The following is a 23991-nucleotide window of genomic DNA, read 5'->3' as shown; positions in this document are numbered from 1 at the left end:
ATTTACCCACATTCATATTAAGACAACACCTTAAAACCACTAAACCAACCACCCTATGTGAAATCCATAATTCAAAACATTTCATACCTGAGCACTTCACTAATGCACTAAGGTATTGAAACTGGGCTCCCCTTACAATCCTCACACTAGACAAGGCAGTAGACTACTTGAATTCCACATTTTTAAACATATTAAATCAGATGACCCTCCTACAGACAATTTGAATAAAAACCAACACAGCCCCATGGCTCTCTAAAAGCACCAGAACCCTTCTAAAACTTAGGGATAAAACTTGGGATACATGGTATCGCAGTAAGACAGATCACAACAGGCAGATCTTCCTCGAAATATGTAATAAAGCAAAAAAACAGATAAGGTTAGATAAGAAAAATCACTACACAGAGCAGTAAGTAAAACATACCACTAACTCCCCAAACTTCTGGGCAGCTGTCAACCAAGTATTACAACCAGGCAAACCTACTACCCCCTCCCCCCAATGTCAGAGGAGATAATACAGAGATAGCTACCCAATTTAACAACTACTTCACTTCTTCCATCCTTAACCTAACTAGCAACAGCCAGTCCTGCACTCCTCCACAACCAATCAGCAACCCAAACTCATACCCCTCATTCACTTTCAAACCAGTTCCTACCAACACAATTTACAAGCACCTCACTAAGCTAAAACCCACCACTTTGGCCGACAAACTCCCTGCAGAGTACCTCAAAATTGCCACCAGTGCTATAGCTTACCCCATCTCAATACTAATCAACCAGTCTGTCAACAAGCATACAATTCCAGCCATTTGGAAAACCTCCTAGTTAATACCCTTGCACAAAGGTGGACCCTCAGCTGAACTTACCAACTACCAACCCATAGCAATCTTATCCCCCCTATCAAACATCCTTGAAAAATTTATCCATTCTCAGCTGATGAAACATTTACTTACAAATAATCTCCTAACACCCAACACAACTTTCACCCATCCCATAGCACCACCACAGCACTCATATCCTTCACCAAAACAATCAATATAGGAATCAAGGAAACCTAGTGTCTGCCACCTTCCTCAATCTGTCCAAAGCATTTGATATGGTATCTCACAGCAAACTACTTACTATCCTAGCCAAACTCAACATAAACAACCCCTCCTTGCTCTGGTTTCAAGACTACCTATCCAACTGCCAACAAGCAGTTAAGTGGCATAATTCTCTCTCCCCCCTTCTCCCAGTAACAAGTAGGAGTACCACAGGGATCCATTCTGGGACCCCTACTTTTTAATATCTTTACACACACCCTGCACACCACCACCCAGCAAGCTACAATAGCCCAGTATGCAGATGATACCACACTGATCTCCTCACCAGCCCGCACACTCCAGACATTCCAGACTAAAACCCAAGAGGCTTTCTCCAATATCAAAAACTGGCAAAAAAACTCACAACTAATTCTCATCCCCAAAAAGACTCAACTTATGCTTTTTCACCCTACCAAAATTATTGATTCTATTGCTCTTTCCTCTATCAATTCTGCCAGTAACACCGAAATCTCACTAGTACCACAAGCTAATCTTCTTGGTGTAATACCCGAACAAAACCTAAAGTCTGACAAACACATAGGACAAACCATATCCAAAGTCCATAAAAACTTGGAATCCTATACTGCTGCAAAAACTATCTAACCAAAGACTCCAAAATTACTCTATCCAGAACTCACCTTCTCTCTACATTGCTCTATGCATCACCTGTATTAATAAACCTTAACAAGACAGACCTACACAAGTTGTCCATGTGCTATAATAAAATAGCTAAATTTGCAACCAACTGTAATTTCCGGGCCTACTACTGTCACTCGCTAAAACAACAGGATGGCTAGAACCCCCAACCTACTAAACTATAACCAACTCACCATGGGTGATTACGCACTGTGATGCCCAAACAAGATCCCTGATCTCTCAGGCTTGCTCAACTTTCACAATTCTGCTCACCAATTAAGATCCACAAACAAAGCCCTTCTTGAAGTAGCTAAGTGTAAAAACAGTGCTGGTGAATCCCTCTACTCCTGCAGAGTTACTAAAATCTGGAATTTTCTTCCATCAGATATCAGATTGCAAAACAGCACCACCTTCAAAATCCAATTAAAAGCCCACCTCAATCTCATCTGGCAATGTACCTGTACTGACCATGGCTAGCCCTACTGCCACCATTCAGATAAATCTTCCTCTGGCACTACTCAAAGGTCAAATACATAACAGAACCTATCATAACGAACTGTATTTTTAAATGAATGTATCTAACTGTATATAGTATTAATGCGCTTTCTTATTCAAGCACATTATATTTTCTGCTCTAATATTACTCACTCTATATATTGCAGACTTCTGTAACTTCTCATTATACTATGCCATGATATACTATTGTTTGCTCTATTGTTTATTTGTTCTATGAATTTGTACTCATATCTAATTGTTATATTTTTATCATGTATGTTGAGCTTTTGCATTTTCTATTTTGTATTTTATTTTTATGATTGTCGTGTGTGGAGCTTTTCTCTGCTGAAAACATGCATCAGATTGCCCAGTCAGACCAATCCGGTAAACAAATACAAATAAATATATAAATAAGTTTTAATATGCAATTAAAAACAGAATACAAGTAAAACACAGTAAAAAGAAAACAAGTCACAGTATATAAAAATAGAAAAAGGCAATAAAGTAATACAAAGTACAAGAAATCAAAAGCAAACTAACCTTTCCCTCACAGCAAACTGTGGCAGAGTCCAGTAAAGCAAGATATTGCTAAAGGAAAGGATGCCCCATTGTTACTAGGGAAAATATTGCACCAGAAAGTTATGTCATCCACTATCCAGTCTTCCCAAAATATGGGGCATCCATCAACACAGACACTCTTATTGCCCCAGATCTACCCCCATATAATATGGGGAGATTAAATTATATTATCCTTGAGAAGAAGTTCATCATCCTGTCTTCCTGCATTCCAGAGCCCCAAACTTATCTTCATTCTCTTAGTCTTTGGTACAAATTGCAAAGGCAATTTAGACACACTTCAGAGCATTCCCAAAGTGAATGAGTGCACACTCTGTCTTGTACAAAGTATGTCAAGTCAACTGCAATAGCATTAAATACTAACATCTGGGACACCTAATATCCCAAAATGCTTGCTGGTCATGAATTTTTTCCTTGCTATAATTGGTTGTTTGCTGTCCCAAACATAGTCAAAGAAATGCCTTTGAAGTCTTCACATAAGTACATGCATAGCTAGAGAAGATATGCATGTAGCCAATAAAACAAATTTGGAGAGTATACACATATCCAGAGCAACAATATTTGCTGACATATAAAGCTTGATTTTCAACCAGTAGCTTATTTAGCTGTTAGCGTAACCCTGGTAACAAATTCAGGTTGAAGGATGGAATGTCTAGGAAATTCTTATACCTAAATATGTATGAGGTAAATATCATACTGAGAAAATACGTCCACTAATTACAAGCAACTGGTATTCAGAGGGAATACAACTATTTTATTCCCATTTATTCCAATTTAACAACAGACCTGAGATACCCGGAAAGTCAGCAAACACTTAAAAATTTACAGAGGTTGCAGATGTGGGTTGGTGAGCCAAATGATGCAGTCATATGTGAAACATGCATCAGTAAGGACAATCTTACCATTCACTGGAATACCCCAAAGTACAAAGTGTGGTTGATGTACAGGTTCAATACTTCCACTGCTAGGATAAATAAGATAGTGGAGAGTGGGCAGCCCTGGATATTTCCTTCATAAATAAGAAATGGCTGTGAAAAAAGTTGCTTGTAATAACTTGAGATAAACACTGATTGTTTAGTAGCTGACATCATTTATTTATTTATTTATTTATTTATTTATTTATGTATTTGCTGTTGTTTAACCAGGATAGTCCATTGGGCCCAAAGAACCAGTTTTCAGTGGAGTCCTGGGGAGAAAAGCTCCACATACAGATTATACAAAGATTATGTTACACAATACATAAAATACAAAGATTAATTTCAATACATAGATTATATAGAGAAAAACATAAGTATCAAACAAAACAAGTAATAGAGGCGAAATATAAAAAGAAATAGTATTGTGTTTTTTTTTGTTTTTTTGTTTTTTTTCATCAGTTACTAAATTCCCAATTTATGTTAAAGCTGTTTTATTTATTTAGTCACTTACTTAGTATTTGGTAACAGGGTAGGTGGACTAGTACAGAAACACCTTGCAGCCGCAACCCCACATGCAACCGACCATGTGAGATCTGACATGACTGTGTTGAATGCCTTGTTAAAATCTATAAATAACCCAGCCATTGGCAGGTGACTCTATCATCCAAATTGCTGTATATTATAAAAATGCCTCCCAAACCTGGTACTCCCTGCCTGTTAGGAACAAATCCCACTTGCATATCATTTACCAACATTGAAAGTGAGTGGCTTAGTCACAATGCTAAGGCTTTGGACACATCTTTGGTTTTGATTGCCATGAGAGAGTTTGTATGCTTGGATCATAGTTTTAAGGGTTCAAGGAGTCATTCCCCTCCTTGAGATAGATTAATATAGTGGTCACTCTGGATAGATAAAAAAGCAGATAGAAACTATTTGTTGACCCACTGTTCTGGAGACACAGCACCAATCCACTGCTCATGGGAATGGGATCCAGAAAGGACTGGAGTTGTGAAAGGGGGAGCTATGAATGAAGTCCTTGGCACCCAATAGAAAGCTCTCTATTCTTGAGTGAGAGTGAAGGGATAAGGATTATTTCTGTCCAAATAAGCTTAGGGGAAATCAGTGGAGCAATTTTAGAAGGTGGGATGTAATAAATATCTTACCAGGATACAGTGAGCACATAAGCCATGTTAATGTCATTATGTGCTGCCTATTAATAAGAATCAAATAGGATGAAGCAATAACTGAAATCAGGAGCAGTTCTTGATTAAGCTTTAAAATTAAAGAAAGACTCTTCTAACACATATATTTCCTTACATCATACTAAGGTCTCAATGAAAAAGTATGCTCCACAAGGCTAGTCCTAGTGAGATAAAATGTGCCATAAATAAACTGCTAAAATGACTACAGTTGCTAATGATAACCTATTGCAGTGATCAGTGTCTGACAGAAACAGTATGGCCATAGTCACATGAATTGCATGAATTCAGACCCTTGAATTCTTTCAGCCTTAGGGAACATAGCTTTGATTTTCCTAACATGTATGGCAGAATGCAAGCTGAAGTTGTGTAACATTCTCCACTGGCTCACCTGGCTTCATTTGGAATTTTCTCTGATCCATTACATGTATACTTCTTGAAAGATGATCAATATAGCTGTTTCTGCATGCAATACAGAGTTTGCCAAATGTGGCTGAACAAGGTTACTCTTTATTCTAAAACATCTGCTACAGACCCTTTTAGTTGGTCATCGACTTGCTTTCCATACCTAACCTCCAAGTGTTTAAAAACAGATTCTTGAAAATGGTAAGAGATTTCAATCTATGCTGGAAACTTAAAATGAAAGACAATGTTGTCCTTTCATTTGACTAGTCTGCCACATGGAAACTAGAAATGCTTACTTTTAAGTAGAGAAATGTGTGCCTTTAGTAACCCCCCTACCCCCAGCCTACCCCATAATGTTTGTGGATGGGAAAAAGAATTTCACAAATGTGACATGTGACGTACAGCAGATAACACCTTGTAAGTTGTTTTATTTTGGCATTTTCCTTCCATTTTAAACAAAACTTGTGCTGGAATTAGGTATCTGAGTTACAGTCCTGTTCTAGTCCCCTAAAAAACACACATAATTGTTGATTTCACAGTAGAATGGTTTATGAGTGAAAGTTTCACTTGACACCCATTCATTCACAGAAATGCATGCAGGTTGCAAGACTCCCTGTCATGTGAATACAGATCACTCAGATGATGGAAAAATACAATGCCCTCTAGAAGAAAAGTAGAAACGAATCAGGACACTAAATAAAGGATGCATAAGGACAAAGAAGTTTTTAATGCAATCAGTCCAGCAAGCCTGATTCTACTAGATTTGAAAAGAGGTAGAAAGCAGATAGGGAGAGAGTTAGCTGATATGATGGACAGAAGAAAGGTTGGTATATTGTGTGTGCAAAGATCAGATGGAAGGAGAGCAAGGCTAGGTGTATCGGAGGCGAGTTCAAATTATTTTATCATGGTGTGGATGGGAGGAGAAATGGTGTAGGGGTTATCCTGAAGGAACAGTATGCTAAGAGTGTTTTGGAGGTGAAAAGAGTGTCAGATAGAGTGATGTTTATGAAGCTGGAAATTGATGGTGTAATGATGAATGTTGTTAGTGCATATGCTCCACAAGTTGGGTGTGCAATGGATGAGAAAGAAAATTTTTGGAGTGAGTTGGATGAAGTGGTGATGACTGTACCCAAGGGTGAAAGAGTGGTGATTGGAGCAGATTTCAATGGGCACATTGGTGAAGGGAACAGAGGGGATGAGGAAGTGATGGGTAGGTATGGTGTTAAGCAAAGGAATGCAGAAGGTCAGATGGTAGTGGATTTTGCGAAAAGGATGGACATGGCTGTGGTGAATACATATTTTAACAAGAGGGAGGAGCATAGGGTGACATACAAGAATGGAGGGAGATGCACACAGGTGGATTATATCTTATGTAGAAGGGCCAGTCTGAAGGAGATTGGAGACTGTAAAGTGGTGGCAGGGGAAAGTGTAGTTAGGCAGCATAGGATGGTGGTTTGTAGGATGACATTGGTGATCAAGAAGAGGAGGAGGAATGTGAGGGCAGCACCAAGGATCAAATGGTGAAAATTGAAAAAGGGTAATTGTGAGCTGGAGTTCAGGGAAGAGTTAAGACAGGCACTGGATGGCAGTGAAGAGTTACCAAATAGCTGGGTAACTACAGCAGAGCTAGTAAGGGAGATGGCTAGAAAGGTGCTTGGTGTGACATCTGGAAAGAGGAAGGAGGACAAGGAGACCTGGTGGTGGAATGAAGAAGTACAGGAGAGTATACAGAGAAAGAGGTTGGCGAAGAAGAAGTGGGATTTATTGTCAATGAAATGAAGAAAGTAGACAGGAGTATAAGGAGATGAGGTGCATGGCAAAGACAGAGGTGGCGAAGGATAAGGATAAGGCATATGAAGAGTTGTATGAAAAGTTGGACACTAAGGAGGGAGAAAATAACCCGTACCAATTTGCTAGACAGAGGGACCGAGCTAGTAAAGATGTGCAGCAGGTAAGGGTGATAAAGGATAATGAGGGAAATGTACTCACAAGCGAGGAGAGTGTGTTGAGCAGATGGAAGGAGTACTTTGAGGGGTTGATGAATGAAGAGAATGAGAGGGAGAGAAGGTTGGATGATGTACTGATATTGAACCATGAAGTGAAGTGGATTAGCAAGGAGGAAGTAAGGATAGCTATGAAGAGGATGAAGAATGGAAAGGCTGTTGGCCCAGATGACATACCTGTGGAAGCATGGAGGTGTTTAGGTGAAATCGCAGTGGGGTGTTTAACCAGATTGTTTAATGAAATTAAAAGTGAAAGTGAGAGGATGCCTGAGAAATGGAGAAAAAGTATTTTGATACCGATTTTTAAGAAAAATGGTGATGTGCAGAGCTGCAGTAACTACAGAGGGATTAAATTGATCAGTCACAGCATGACGTTATGGGAAAGAGAAGTGGGAGCAAGGTTAAGAAGGGAGGTGGTGATTAGTGATCAGCAGTATGGTTTCATGCCAGGAAAGAGCACTACAGATGCGATATTTGCTCTGAGAGTGTTGATGGAGAAGTACAGAGAAGGTCAGAAGGAGTTTACATTGTGTCTTTGTGGACTTAGAGAAAGCCTATGACAGGGTGCTTAGAGAGGAGTTGTGGTATTGTATGAGGAAGTCGGGAGTGTCAGAGAAGTATGTAAGAGTGGTACAGGATATGTAGGAGGGTAGTGTGGCAGTGGTGAGTTCTGCAGTGGGAGTGACAGATGCGTTTAAGGTGGAGGTGGGATTACATGAGCCCTTTCTTATTTGCAATGGTGATGGACAGATTGACAGACGAGATCAGACAGGAGTCCCCGTGGACTATGATGTTTGCAGATGACATTGTGATCTGTAGTGAGAGTAGGGAACAGGTGGAGGAGACCCTGGAGAGGTGGAGATATGCTCTAGAGAGAAGAGGAATGAAGATCAGCAGGGCTAAGACAGAATATATGTGTGTGAATGAGAGGGAGGATAGAGAAATAGTGAGGATGCAGGGAGTAGAGGTGGTGAAGGTGGATGAGTTTAAATACTTGGGATCAACACTTCAGAGTAATGGTGAGTGTGGAAGAGAGGTGAAGAAGAGAGTACAGGCAGGATGGAGTGGGTGGAGAAGAGTATCAGGAGTGATTTGTGACAGACGAATACCAGTAAGAGTGAAAGGGAAGGTCTACAAGAGGGTAGTGAGGCCAGCTATGTTATATGGGTTGGAGACAGTGGCATTGACAAAAAGGCAGGAGTCAGAGCTGGACGTGGCAGAGTTAAATATGTTAAGATTTGCACCGGGTGTGATGAGGGTGGACAAGATTAGGAATAAGTACATTAGAGGGTCAGCCCAGGTTGGAAGGTTTGGTGACAAAACCAGAGAGGCAAGACTACATTGGTTAGGACATGCTGAGGAGGGATGCAGAGTATATTGGGGAAAAAAGATGCTAAGGATGATGCTGCCAAGTAACAAGAAAAGAGGAAGGCCTAAGATAAGGTTCATGGATCTGGTGAGAGAGGATATGCAGGTGGTTGGTGTGACAGAGCAAGATGCAGAGGACAGGAAGAAATGGAAACAGATGATCTGCTGTGGTGACCCCTAACGGGAGCAGCCAAAAGAAGAAGAAGAAGAAAGCAGAGCAGCAGGCTTAATATGAAGTATGTACCTGGCACAAACATGACTTTACTCTCACCACTAACAATTGCATACCATATGACTCTGAGAATTTTGCTTAACCTCTCCAGCCCTCTTACTGTAACATTAGATATGGATGATTTCAGATCGACTGACTGTTTTCTTTTCTGCCCAGCACACACACTAAAACACACACACAGAAGCACACACACACATGCACACACACACACACACACACACACACACACACACACACACACACACACACACACACACACACACACACACATGCTGTAATTAAGTACTGCTTTCTCTGGAATGGTCAGATTTATTTGTTAACATACTGGGGTATTATGCACAGCGTACAAGGGTTTTCTTACTAAGTATGGGTTTGCTTGCAAATACTTCCAAAGACTGTCCTTCAGTCAGTGTTGTTATTTCTGTAAGAAATCTTCATTATTAGAGGTGTAGAATATCCATCATCTACTGCTGTCTTCACCTTGAAACCCACCTGAGTAGCAGTGTTAACCACTCCAGTGGTGTCAGAAGGTGCAGAGATAGGCAACCTCTCTTTTAAGAGTGAAACACTGCTGCATGGAGTCTAAGGTTTACAAAACAAGCACAGTCATGATGAACCAGGCTAGGCGTAGTCCCTCTGCATTAAGATTGAGTTTTCTGTGGCTGAGGATTATGGAATAAACTTGCTGTAAATAAATAGATGGCCCTAAAGAATGGTGCCAAATAGTTATGTTAAAGCAGGGGTGTCCAACCTTTTTGGCTCAGGGGCCACGTACCACACTTGGCAAGGTTTCGGGGGGGCATATTACCATGTCCAGGATGTATCTATCCATTCAAAACATTTTATTATAGGACATACTGAGGGTCAAACAAAAATGTTTTGGTGGACTAGGTTGTGGGTCCCTGGCCACTTGTGGGTCACCCCTGTGTTAGAGAAATGATATAAAAGTGTGACTACAGATTGACAGTCCTGCTCTCAGTGTGATATCTTTCTCTTATAGACAACACAAAACACATTTTAGCAGCACTGGTCTATAAACAAAGTAGGCCATATAGTTAGGAAAGGGGTATAGATAACACAAGACACATTTTAGCAGCATTGGTCTATAAACAAAGTAGGCCAGTTAGGAAAGGCTACTACTTCAGATTCCATTCCCGCTATATATATAAAACTCATGCAGGACATCGCTGCTTCTTATAGCAGCACATACAATGACGCACAGTTCTTGAAGTGCTCACAGATGAATTATCTTGGCATCTCACCAAGCAATATTTAGAGTTCCAGACCTACAACAGAGTTATAGGAACACATGGAAAAGCAAATATGTGTTCCTTGGAAAGGGAACAGGAGAATCAGCTCAAAGTAAATATTGTCCAAACTCATCAAAAAAGTGAAATAATGTAGCTGTTATCATTTGTTATCAAAGTAAAGTTATTTTGTGTTTATAAAGGCTTACTTAGCTACAGAATGTGTTGCATAAACATAACTATATTTAAAAGACAATCCCCTCCTCCACTGAGCTAACAATAACTCCAGATGCCAAAATTAATTTGGAACCATAAAATACACACTGTAACCTTGTGACCGTGGTTTTATGTCTAATGTTTATGTAATAGTCTGGCTTGGCTTGGTGCATGGAACATGTTACATTATAATGGGCAAAAATGTATCAGAAGTTAATAATGGACTAAATTGGTCTAAATGTACTGCTTATTAGTGGAAATTTATCTTTCAGCTCACTGTTCTGTTCTGTATAGTACTATTTACTGGAATTTTCAAAAGGACAAAGCATAAACCAAACAGCCAATATTTTACATTTTTTGTTTCTGCAGTAATTCCCTATTTTTAATGCAAATATTTCGGACAGCAGTTTTTGGTGAGTTAATATAGTGGTAAATAAAAAAGGAATTCAGATTTATGCCACATTTTTCAAACAGCAAATGCTATTATACTTTTGTCTTATTCGACAGAAGGCCTAAAAGTTGAGATGTGATGATGTACAGGCCAGGAATATGTGCAGACGTTAAAGGCTTTAGTGAGTGTTAAGTATGTGGTCCAATACAATCAGCAAGACAATTCAACTATACTGTACCTTCCAAAAAGATACTGGGTAAAAAAAAGTCTAATTTCAACCGCTTAGCTCTTTTATTAATAAAGATCAATTTAAATTAAATTCTTATGATGTCAAAGTATAGAACACCAACACAATAGTGTAAAATACATTTTCAATCGCTGTTTTGACTACCCATTCTCTAGTAGAGACCTAAAGCATTCAGTCTAATATTTGGCATATTAGCATAATAAAGTATTGCTAATAAAATAATGTGTAACATTTGCTACTTCCTTCCTAGGTCATGGCAAATACATTGCCTTGAGGTATATTTTTTCATTTGCTTCTCTATGTATGGTGTGGTATTAACCAAAAGGATGCATTTCTGCTACTTTTTGTTACCTCTCCTCCAACCTTGCAATGTGACTAGCATGCCAACATGGTTAAAATAAGCTATGAATGAGATATAACACAGACCAGAGTATTATTTCAAAGACCGTTGCTCACATGCATACCATGTGACTGTGAGTAAGTCATTTGATATGGCTGAAGTTCCTAAGTCACCTTTAAGAACAGGCGTTTAAGACCTAATATGTCAGACCCAGACAATGCAGAGTAACTATATAAGTGATTATGTAAATCTACTCAAACCAGCACTGTGAGCAATGCCTTATACTACCACCACAACTCCCTTCCCCATCAAAATATTATATATGATACTCATGTCAAATTAGGCCTCTTTCCAAGTGCACCAGCAGTGTTAGTGGTCCAACTGGTAGCACACTTACCTTTGGTGCAGAAGGCTATGGGTTCATTTCCCACAACAGGTAGATTGACTGCTGACAGCATAAACTGTGTGCCACACTCGTGAGTGTGCCATCCTTTGGATGAGATGTTAAACCGAGGCCTCATGTTTTTGAGTTGGGGGTAGTTTAGCTGGATGTAAAAGATTCCATGGTATCTATTGAAAATAGTTGAGGAAGTTTCCCAGTGCCCTGGCCAAATTTCTCCTAGTAGTATAAATACCACCATGAGTCTCTACTGAAATTAAGCTACTAGCTTAGTGGAATTAACCTGGTCAACAACGGATAAATAAATAAAAAATAAAATATTTGTGTGTATGAAGTTGACAAACATAACTTCACAGAAGTATACTTGCATCATCAGTTTCCCATTCCGTAGTTTGAGTTTTACTTAGGTATATTTATTCAGATCTGTTGGCCTCCTTTCATATACAGTTTGACCCTAAAACCAACTTGACTTATCTAGTGCAGCGTTATTTAAATGGCAAGCCCAAACTTCCCTGACAGAACTCTATGTGCTTTGAAAGAGGCTCAAAATAATCTTCAAAAAGGTAAAATTCTGTAATGGATATCAGAAGTGTTTATATAATTAACCAAAATGAAGTTTAAAGGAATGTCAGTTGATATTCTCTGGACAGAACTCTATGTGCTTTGAAAGAGGCACAGAATGTCCTTTAAAAATAAGATGTTTAAATTGGATTTCAGAAAATTTGCCATACCTGACTGAAATTAAGTTTAATAGAATATCAGTTTTTCTACATATGAATTTCAATATACATATTTGAAAATAAGTAAAATTGTGGAAAGCAAACTTAGCCAAATTTCCGTATTTTTGGTTTGTACATGCTACAGCAGTAAAATCGTGTACATTTTTCAGTGTTGAAAATCTTTTGCTGTAGTATAGCTATTGAACCTAACATCTCTGTCAGTAAAGGCAGTGATACTGTATCAGTAAAATGATGCCTATCCACCACATGCATTGCTGACTTTGCTGACCTCTGCATCAATATACATCTCCCACTATAGTGCAAGATAAATTTCAAAGGATTGTGAAAGAAGTGAATGATTGTCTATAAGGACTTCCAATCTACATGGGGAATTGAAATGCCATCACTAGCATAGCAGAGGTTAAGAGGAGTATTAGGCTGTAATATGTCCTAAGAATGGAGACATAGGTATATGAAGACAATGAGTCTAGCCTAAGTATCTAACAATGAATTGACTGAGGAATAATGTATATATTATTCTGGTTGATAACAGAAAGTATCTCATATAATTAAAACACATAATGACTAAATATGTATATTAGGTGAAAAACAATAAGGTATACTCAGTGTTTTAATGGAATGTGTTGTTTGCAGGGTGATGTCTTCCTGCATGAAGAAACATTGAAAGTTTTGTACTGGTTTCATTAATTTAAATAATTTAAATATTAATGCAATGTGTTAACAATGACAACGTTGTTAGAGCTGGGAATAATCACTAACCCTTATTGATAAAATAGGATGAATTGAAGGAGAAACTGAGGAAGACAATAAGACGCTTTAATGCACAAATGATTAGGAATTATAAGAGAAACATGATGCAATCAAAAGAGACACTGAAGCAATTGCAAGTTAAGTTGTGGGATGCTAATGATTCAGTTAGTGAGGAATTGGAAAGGACAAAGCAAGAAATGGAAGAGTTGAACAAAATAAAGGAGCTCTTCTGAGAATCCTTAAGGGATAAGCATTTGTCTCACCCTGGGTTACCAAAACGAAGTAAAGGATTGGTGGTTCAATGAGACAGAAGAAGATGCAAAAGGATATAGTAAACATGACAAATAAAATTGAAGGGACTAAAACCAGAAATCTAATGTTGATAGCTGAGTAAATACTATGGGGATTTATATGATGTCCAAATCAGGTAGGGAGAAAAACAAGCAGTGATAGGATTTCTTTTTTAATTTAGATTTACCAAGATACACAACACAAAGATGACAGCTTGATGCAGCTAATTACATTAGAAGAACTGATTGATATAGTCAAGAAACAAGCTTAATGGAAAACTCTGGACTGTGATGGCTGCCTGATTAAGTTTTGGAGTTTGCAAGTAGAAAAGTGATAGATAAATGTTTACTATTATTTAATTTAGTACTGGAGACAGGCAGTCACCATCATCATGGAAGCAGGCAGTGATTGCAGTGATCCATAAAGAAGTAAAAGACCTGCCTGCTTCCTTCATCTGTCTTAAATCATGATTATAAGCTATTTACGACAATAATAATCAATAGGATGGCCTTATTGCTTCTTAAACTGATAGATAATGATCAATATACTATCTCTGATGTATGATATCTTCAGTGGTGACTACCAATACTTCATCAGTGACTTTGCAAATGAAGCATAATTACTTACGGAAGGATGAATGTATTTATGCATTGAATATTTACATTTATGGCAATTTATTTTATTTATTTTTATTTTATTTTACATTTGTTGATTGGGCTAGTCTGGCTGGATACAAGTCCATTTTCAGCAGAGGCCCGAGGAGAAAAGCTCCACTATATACTGGTACATTACATAAAAATAGATTACTATATGATACAGCTTATAAGGATTAAAGAACAAATGCATGAGAGATATTCACACTATCGAAGCCTTTTTTGAAAAATGTACAGTTCTTAAATTACAACAATTTTACAGAATATGTATAATACTTAAAATTCTAAAAGTAGTAGAATCAGAACAGGAGTTAGAGTAGAGAGGAAAAGAGTGGAGGAGTAAAAGAGTGAAAAATAAGATAATTAGTCAGGTGTACTGGAGGAACAAAGCCAGTGGTTTTGGAAGTACAGTTTAATTTTCTGTTTGAAAAGAGGCAGAGATGTAGTCAGAGTTATGTCACTAGGTAGAAGATTCCAATTTCTACCTACTGTGTTAGTTAAAAGACAGTCACCAGCAAAGTTGTTGGACTTAATTGATCTGGCCATGAGTTTATGAGAGGAGCGAAGGGAGTTGAGATTGTTATAAGGGATTAACAGTTGAGAGAGAATTGGGGTGTTGTCAGGTTGATGTAGTATTCTATGGGCAGTAGAGAGTTGAGGAATTAGCAGGTAGTTTTGGAATTCAAGCCAGCCTAGTAGTTTTAAGTTAAGGCAATGGTGGGTTCTGAAGGGGTTACCAGTGGCGAAGCGGGCAATGTTGTTGTAGCAAGTTGCAAGTTTATTAAGATTGATTTTCTTAAGGTTGGTATAAATAGGGGAGGCATATAGTAGAGTAGATAAAAGATGGGATTGGGCAATCTTGGTTCTAGTTGCTGGGGTTAGAAAAGGTTTAATTCGATATAGGGATCCTTTTTTTCTGTTAACTAACTTGATGGTATTGTTAATGTGTTGATCGAAAGAGAGATTATTGTCGATGATTATTCCTAGCAGTTTTGTTGTCGAATCAGGTGAGATGACAGTGTCATTGTTTGAGGAGATGGTGAAGTTTAATGGGGGGGTCTGAGTGGTGGGGGTGAAAAGGAGAAGTTTAGTTTTTTTGGCATTGAGTAGGAGGAACCGTCGAGAGAACCATGTTTCAACAGTATTAAATATATTTTGGGTAAGTGAGATCAGTTCTGTAGTGGATGGAGCAGAACAAATAAGGTTCGAGTCGTCTGCATATTGAATGCAGGTTGCTTGTGGGATTGCAGAATGAAGACCATTAATGAAGAGGGAGAAGAGAAGTGGACCAAGAATGGAGCCCTGAGGAACTCCGATGGAAATAGGCAAAAGAGAAGAGATATGGTTTTCCCATATAACTGCTTGTTGTCTGTTGCTAAGATATGATCTAAACCATTTAATGGCTAGGTTATCAAAAGAGAGAGATTCAAGAATGTTTGTTAAGAGAGAGTGGTTGACCATGTCGAAAGCTTTAGAGAGATCAATGAAAAGAGCGAAAGAGAGAAGATTATTGTTGTGATTTTTGTTGATAGTATCTATAAAGGAAAGAAGGGCAGTGGTGGTACTGTGATGAGGTCTAAAGCCATGCTGACAGTTTTCTATAATGTTGTGTAGAGAGAGATAGTGTACTAGTTGCTGGTGAATACATTTCTCCATAATTTTAGCTAAGGGTGAAAGGAGAGCAATTGGTCTAAAGTTGGAGTAGTCAATAGAGTTGACACCTTTATATAGTGGAATAATATGAGACTTTCCAGATGTCTGGGATGGACCCCTCTTGGATAGTTCTGTTTATGAGTATGGATATAGGGTATGCAATTTCTTTGGCTGCTTTTTGGAGGAAAAGGGAAGGGAGCTTGTCAGCTGAAGGGGTACAAGGTTTCAGTTTGTGAATGAGTCTGTAGATGTAAGAAGTAGATATAGGATTTAGAGAGAAGTTGTAAGAAGAGTTAGCTAGGTTATTTGGAGGGTAGTAGTTGTTGGTGTTCATTTGCCTAGCTAGGGATTGAATAGTTTCGGAAAAAAAAGAGTTAAAAGCATTTGCAGTTAGGAGAGGGGTGTCTGGGTCAGCATTTAGTGGGGAAGGAGTTTTGGCTGTTCCTGGGGAGAGGAGTCTATTTACTGATAACCAGAATTGTCTGGAATTGTTAAGATGAGTTTGCTGAAGTTCACAGTAGAATTTTTTTTTGTCAGAGATTATTGATTTTTTAGCCAGATTTCTAAGCTGGCGGAAGTGAAGAAAATCTGGGCTGTTTCTGTGGCATCTCCATTTGGTCCAAACTTTATTTCTAGTGAGGATGAGTTTTTTACTATCTTTGGAAAGCCATGGGGCTGTTTTTGACTTCATTCTAATGGAACGCTCTGGAGCATGTTTATCAAGAATGGATAAGAAAGTAGTATTAATGAATAAAACTGCATCCTCAAGAGGAAGTGTTTTTAAGGAATTCCAGTTACATGTGCTGAGTTCAGCTTGAAAAAGGTCTATATTAAAATGCTTTGTAGAGTGAATTTTTCTTATATTTGGGACGTTTACACAATCTGACTTTTCTCTAGTAATATAAGTTAGGGAGTGATCACTGACATCGTCTGGCATGGTACCTACTTTATATATTTTGTTAACATTGTTTGTGAGTATCCAGTCTAATATACTCTCTCTCTTACTGTGCTTATTGAATCTAGTAGTTGAGGTGATAGTTTGGGAGAAACCATGTAGGTTAATATGAGAGGAGGGATTTTCAGCATTAATAGTATTCCAGTCTGTTAAAGTCGCCTAGAATTATAGTTTCTTGTGGGTAGGTGGTAGAAACCCAGCTAAGAAAGTCTTCTAATATAAGAATATTGTTACCTGGAGGTAGATACATGCATATGATATAAAGGGCTTTTTTAGCATTTAGTTGGAATTTAGTCATGATGGCTTCTATTTTGCTATCCTGGTTTGGACATGTTGGTAGAGTAGTGATGTTAAGTTGATTTTTAAAAAGGATTGCTACTCCACCACCTTTACGTTTTGATCGGTCATGTCTTACTATATTATAGCTTTGGGGTATAATCTCAGAATTTTTAGTGCCTGATTTTAGCCAGGTTTCTGAGAGGCATAGAATGTCAAAATAATAGGTGTCTAGGAGGGCATGAAGGTAGGGTATTTTATTGTTTATACTTTGAATGTTAAGGTGCCCTATGAGGAATTTATTATTGAGATTAGAAGAGCATAACTGAGGGGAGGGGTAAGGTGGGCCTGGGTTGGGGTGGATGTCACCATCTAGTAAGGTAGGATTATCTAGCTTGGTTATGATGTTACTCTTTAAAAAGGTTAGAAGTTTAATTTTTTTATCTGAGGGTAGGATATAGGTGAGGTGAGACAGTCTGTGAAATTTAGGAAGATGATAGTTAGGGGTGGATTTAGCATTAGAGTATGATGTGAAGGTGTATATTGTCGAGGTCTGTTTTTGTGTGAAGTTAGGCTGGATGTTAAGTGAGTTTTCAAAGAAGGTAAGAGGGTAAGTAGAGAATAGGGTGGTTAAGAGTAGGACTGATAGAATAAGAAGAGTTGGAAAGCAGGGAGTCATTATTTAAAGAACTAAAGAAAAAGTGAAAAAGAGAGAAAGATATAGGTGGTAAGCTATAGGGGGGGGAGTATGCCTGTTAGGAAGGTTGGGGGAGAACTATAGCATACTATAGGGTATAAAGAGGGATATGACTGGTGAAGAGAGTGGAGGGATAATAGAAGAGATATACAGGAAAAGAGGAGAAAGGCTAAAATATTAAGAAAGGTAGTAGGGAAGACAAAGAGGAAGAGGTAAGAGTAGAAGGGGTGTGTTGAGGGGTGGGTTAAGAAATAAAAGGGAAGGAGAAGGATAGGCTAGTAGGGATAGGGGGTGTGGCTGGGGAGTTATAACAATAGGACCCCTGGGGGTGGGTGGGAATTGGGGGTATGGAGGGGAGCGGAGTGAGCCCGCAGGGCGAATGGAGCGGGTTGAAACCACAGAAGAAGAGATGAGAAAGGAGACAATCAGAAAAGCAGGTAAGTAAGATAGGATAGGTGAAAGTCTAGCAGGAAAGGGTAAGGAAAAGACCAGAGAGCACCAGTAAGTTAAACAGTGTTAAATAATATAGAGTCAGTGTAAAGCATACAGAAGGAGGGCAGGAGGAATGAGAGAGGTAAGGAAGAGAAAATGCAGGTTACAGATAAGAATTCAGTATAGATTAGAAGGCGGCTAGATAGGCAATAGGGTAGAGAGTAGAGGTTATGGAAGAAAATAAGGACAAGTGATAAGCTTTACAGCCTGAAAAGGGCCAGTAGGAGCCAAAGTAGCAGCAAAGTAGTAGCCAGGAGAGGAGGATATCTTACTATATAGTTCAGGTAGAAAAGATAGTGAGAAGGGGTAAAAACTGGGATAGGACAGTGAGGAGGCAGAGGGAAAAAATTAAGGTGAATAGTGGCAGGAATAAGAAGTGTGTACAAAAAAGGGGGGGAGGTAAGGAACGAGAGGTAGCTGGCTGTTGGAGGCTAGAGCACCGGCAACCTTAAACTCTTTTTAGGGGACCCAATGGGAGCCAAACAAATCAACAATATTGGAGCCCAAACATACTTTCTATTCCCAGAATTGACAGTGTAAGTTGAGGAATGGCCAAGTTCATCAGACACAAGTTAGGAGTAGCTTAGGGCAGGAGTAGAGCTAGAGCTTAGAGCTTTGGGGAAAAAGGAAGGTAGAGATAAAGAGAAAAAAAAAAGAGAGACAGTGTTAGCACATGTATTCAGTTAAATAGCATGAAATCAACAAATTAACCAACAGTGGTAGTCTAGTAGATGTAATAATCAAACTAATACAGAGAACTAGATAAGACATTAAAACAAGGTAGAATATTTGTCCTCTTTCTTGTGAATAAGTAGCAATACAACAGTCATAAAAACATATACAAATCCTTTCAGAAGAAACAGTAATGGAAGGCAGGCCAGGTACTATATATATTTAGTGCAGGATAATAGCTAGGTTAACCTAATATAACTAGAGAGTAGGCAATATATTTTCAATGAAAGCAGTAAAAACAACAAAAGCAGGAACATTTAGTTCCCAGTTGGAGTCAGAATTGACGGCCAGGCTCCTCCAAAAAGTGACATAGTTATGCTCATACGAATAGACAATAGCAGTATAGTAATTGCTAGTCCCAACCAGCAGTAAAAATTAGGTCTTCAGGTAGTCTGGGGGGGATATGTACAATACAAACGGCAGGTAGAGAGCTACTATAAGAGTGCAAAACTAGTATAAAATTAAGGCTATGTTTAGTTAATATAGCTAGTGGACCAAATTTCAAAGAAAATTAGTAAAAAAGGGAAATCCCAACAATAAATTAAATTTCGCTAGAGGAGGGAGATAAGAGAAGCAAGACACCTCAAAACCACTTCTGCGCTAAAGCGCGAAATACAGTAATCCACGTTAAACCTTCAGTAAGGAGTTTAACTATGTTTGGAGAACTTTGGCAGTTTAACGTCAGAGAAAAATTAAAAACAGTGGAACAGCAGTGTCATCTTCAAGACGAACTGCTGTAGTAAGTGTCTTACCTAAGGTTTAGTAATCCAAAAATACCAGCTATACACCCCTTTAAACTAATACCAGCTATAAACCCCTCTAAACTAATACCAGCTATACACGTGGGAGAGCTCCACGTGAGTGGTGCAGTTTAAAAGGCGATGGGGCTACAGGTACAACAAACTGAGTAGATAAGCCTAAAAGTCTAAAGTGTAATTATACAAAAATCAAGCAGTGCATCGCTTAGTAAAGCATACCAGGCACTACAGTAATCATAAAGCTTTAAGCCAGGTAGCACATATAAAATAAGTAACGCTTTGATAAATCACAAAAAGCAAGGAGGTGCAACCTAGTTTGAATGCACCTAGCAATTAGGTAAAACCATCACATTGAAAAATTGAAAAACTTTCTGTAAACCTTATGCACAAAGAGAAATAGCTTGTTTTGTCATAAAAAGGAGAAACAGCAGTTGAACAAACCACAGTTATACAAATCAGGCACTCTGCCTGAAAGCATGAGCGACCACCTCCTAACTTATATAATTGATGACATGTCTCACCAAACCACCTTTAAAACCCTTAGATATACAAGCACTTTAACCTAACTAGTTTCCAGGGTGATCTTAGGTCATGTAAATGGGCCAATCTAGAAACACTTCCCCTTGACAAAGCAGTCTCCGAATTCAACACTAGATTCCTGGCCATCTTAGACAGGCATGCTCCCACACATACAATCAGAACCAAGAATAAAATTGCTCCATAGCTAACCAATACTACTAGACAAAAACTTACTGCTAGAAACTCAGCATGGACCTCCTGGAGAGCCATCAAATCCCCACAAGCCCATTTTGCATTCAAAAAAATGAGAAATGAAGCAAAAAAGTTTATTGTGTTAGACAAACAAAACTACTATTTCAATTTACAGCAAAAGCACCAAAAGTCAGCCTCAAAGATTCTGGTCATGTCAGAATAAGCTGCTCCACCCAGGTAAATCCTCTACCCCCACCCCCTCAGCTACCCTACAACTACCTCCTAAATGTGTTGCTAATACCTTTAACACTTTCTTCACTGAAACAGTCCAGTCCCTAACTAATAATCTATCTCCCACTTCTTCTACTACAATCTCACCCACTCAAGAAAATACCCCCCCCCCCCTCAAATCTGATCCTATCCCCACAGACTATATTAAATCCTTACTTAAAAAACTAAAACCTACCACCCTGGCAGCTGACTGACTTCCTGCAGAGTTTCTACAAAAGGCTTCTAATGTTATAGCTTACCCTATATCCATCTTAATCAATTGCACTATCCACAAATCCTACATTCCCTCCATCTGGAAAATCTCTCATATTATTCCACTTCATAAAGGGGAAACTCCACCGAACTCTCTAATTACAGACCTATAGCCATACTATCTCCTTTAGCCAAAATAATGGAGAAATGCATACAGAAACAACTTGTAACCCACCTTACTTAGAATACTCTCCTAGCCCCAACCCAGCATGGCTTCAGACCAGCCCATAGTACTACCACTGCCTTTCTCTATTTTTCTCACACTATAAATCAAAACCGTAGTCAGAATATGCTCCCCTCTGCCCTCTTTCTCGATTTATCTAAAGCATTCAATATGGTAAATCACCACCTACTCCTAGACTCTTTAAAATCATTGTCCTTAGATAACCCAGCACTCAGCTGGTTCCACTATTACCTGCACTGCAGACAACAAGCTGTCCTGTGGAAAGATAACTTATTCCACCTTCTACCTGTCACCCTTGGAGTACCCCAAGGTTCTATCCTAGGTCCCCTCCTTTTCTCCATATTCATTAATGACCTACCCAAAGTTATCCCAGATGCAACTTGTATACAGTATGCAGATGACTCTACACTTATCTGCTCTGCCTCCACTCCCACAGATTTACAATCCCTATCCCAAATCACTTTCAACAAAGTAGAAAACTGGCTCAGTAATCATCGTCTCCTACTGAACCCAAACAAAACCAAACTACTACTTTTCTCCCCCTCCCGTAAGCTAACATCACCTTTAATTACAGTCTCTTCCAACAATGGCACCATAATCACTCCCAGACCTTATACTAAACTACTAGGAGTAGGCATTGATAATAATCTGAAGTACGATGCCCATATAGACAAAACCATAAAAACAGTAAACAAACAAAATAGGCTCCATGTATAGGATTAAGCAATTTGTAACCCCATCTGCCAGAAGTCCCATAGCTCGCACACATCTTCTGTCAACCCTTCACTATGTCTCACCCATCCTCACAAATCTAACCTAATCAAACCTTGCAAAATCACTAGCTGCTATAACAATATAGCTAGATTTGCCACAGACTCAGCCTATAGAACCCACCACTATCAAAATCTTCACAAATTAGGCTGGCTTGAACTACCCAATCAGATATATTATAACCAACTCATAATTATTCATAAAATCCTATACCAACCTACTAATACCCCCATTCTGACTAATATTATTATCCCCTACAGCAACCTAGCATCTCTTCGCTCATCCAACAAAATGCTAGTACAAACCAGCAAAGCCAACAACTCAGCTGGAGATTCACTGTTTTTCAACTCTGCTGGAAAAAATGGAGCTCGCTTCCAGCTGGACTAACCACCACATGCTCCTTGCCCCAATTCAAAACATCCCTAAAAATGTACATGAACAGTGACTGGCTCTGCCCATATCTAAACCCTGACTAACCCAAACAAAAAATTAGAAGAAGCAAAATAAACTCAGCCATGACCAGGTCTATACCCAGGCTAACCCAATTAATACCAAGACAAAGGTAACCCAAACATAGCTCACGAGGTGAATATCCTTATATTTTCTCTCCCCACCCTCACAACACACACTTCCCTCAACCATTACAACTCTTTTATCCCATCATCAGGAAGATAACTTACTTTTCTGCCCTCACTAAATTACCCCTTCTTACCTAACCACCATTCTTTTAACTATCATCCTTACCTTCTACCTGGAAACCACTCTCTTTATTATACACTCATCAGATGTGTAATTGTTATCTCTGTACACCTAATCCATTTACCAACAATGATTGTTTTTTATCTAAATGATTATTTTTATCTAAACGCATCCTTGACTATTACCTGTCACTGATGTTGTTAAATTTTTGTAGACTTTTCTGTAACCACAGTTTTGACTACAACCTGTCACTGATGTTGTTAAATGTGTACAGACGTCTCTGTAACCAGAATTTTTAGTGTAAATTAATTTCAATGTGGAGCTTTTGTCCCCAAGCCTCCGTTGAAAATGGATATGTATCCAGTTGGACTTTCCCAGTTAACAAATGTAAAATAAAATAAAATTAAATAAATAAATAAAATAAAATATTTCACAGTTTAGCAGATCTTAATCTAAGAACACTGTTAATACTAATTTGGTCATTCAACCCTGGTGGAATTTATCCGAGAACTTTTTATATAGAGGAATTACCCGTGTTCGTTAATAGATGTTTTAGTTGATGAGGTTGTTAGGGACTGTGAACAGAAATGTAACCCCCTTCTTGGTTTAGGTAATGGGGTAACAACTACTAGAGAGAGCATAGATGAAGATTTTGGTTCAGCGTTTGTACATACTTACTCCGCAGCATCCACAGACATTGAGAACATTATTAAGAAATACTGGGTGGGTGCTCACAGTTAATGAAGATACAAACAGATTTATACCTAGAGAACCTAGTTTTATTAAGAGAAGATACATGCACTTGAAGGAGAAGTTCAAGAAAGCAGAAAGTGATAATTTTAACTTGAGCAGTAGGAAACTTGGCACTTTTAGTTGCAGATTTTGTAATCAATGCACTTACATGGCTGACAAGGAGGATGTTTATTTGGCAGCTAGGGATTTTACATTAAGGTTACCCAGACATTACAATTATAATAGTATAGGGGTAGTTTACTTGGTGACTTGTGAAGCATGTCCCAGTTTTTATATAGGGAAGACTAAGAGCTGCTTGAGGGAAAGGGCATATGAGCATGTTTATGACATTGCACATGAAAAAGAGACTAATGCACTGTACAAGCACTTTAAAAATTGTAGGAATGCTAAATTTTAATTTTTGTGGTGGAACAAGTTTTACATGACCCCAGGGGTGGATGCTGGGAGGCCAGGTTAGAATATAGTGAGTTATTCTGGCAAATCAAACTGGATGCAGGCAAAGCCCCGGGGTTGAATGACCAAATTAGTATTAACAGTGTTCTTAGATTAACAGCTGCTAAACTGAAACAGGCAACATGAAAT

The sequence above is a fragment of the Protopterus annectens genome, chromosome 6.part0, assembly GCF_019279795.1.
Source record: "Protopterus annectens isolate FY-2018-M chromosome 6.part0, PAN1.0, whole genome shotgun sequence".
Taxonomy (NCBI): Eukaryota; Metazoa; Chordata; order Ceratodontiformes; family Protopteridae; genus Protopterus; species Protopterus annectens.
This window is presented reverse-complemented; position numbering follows the sequence as displayed.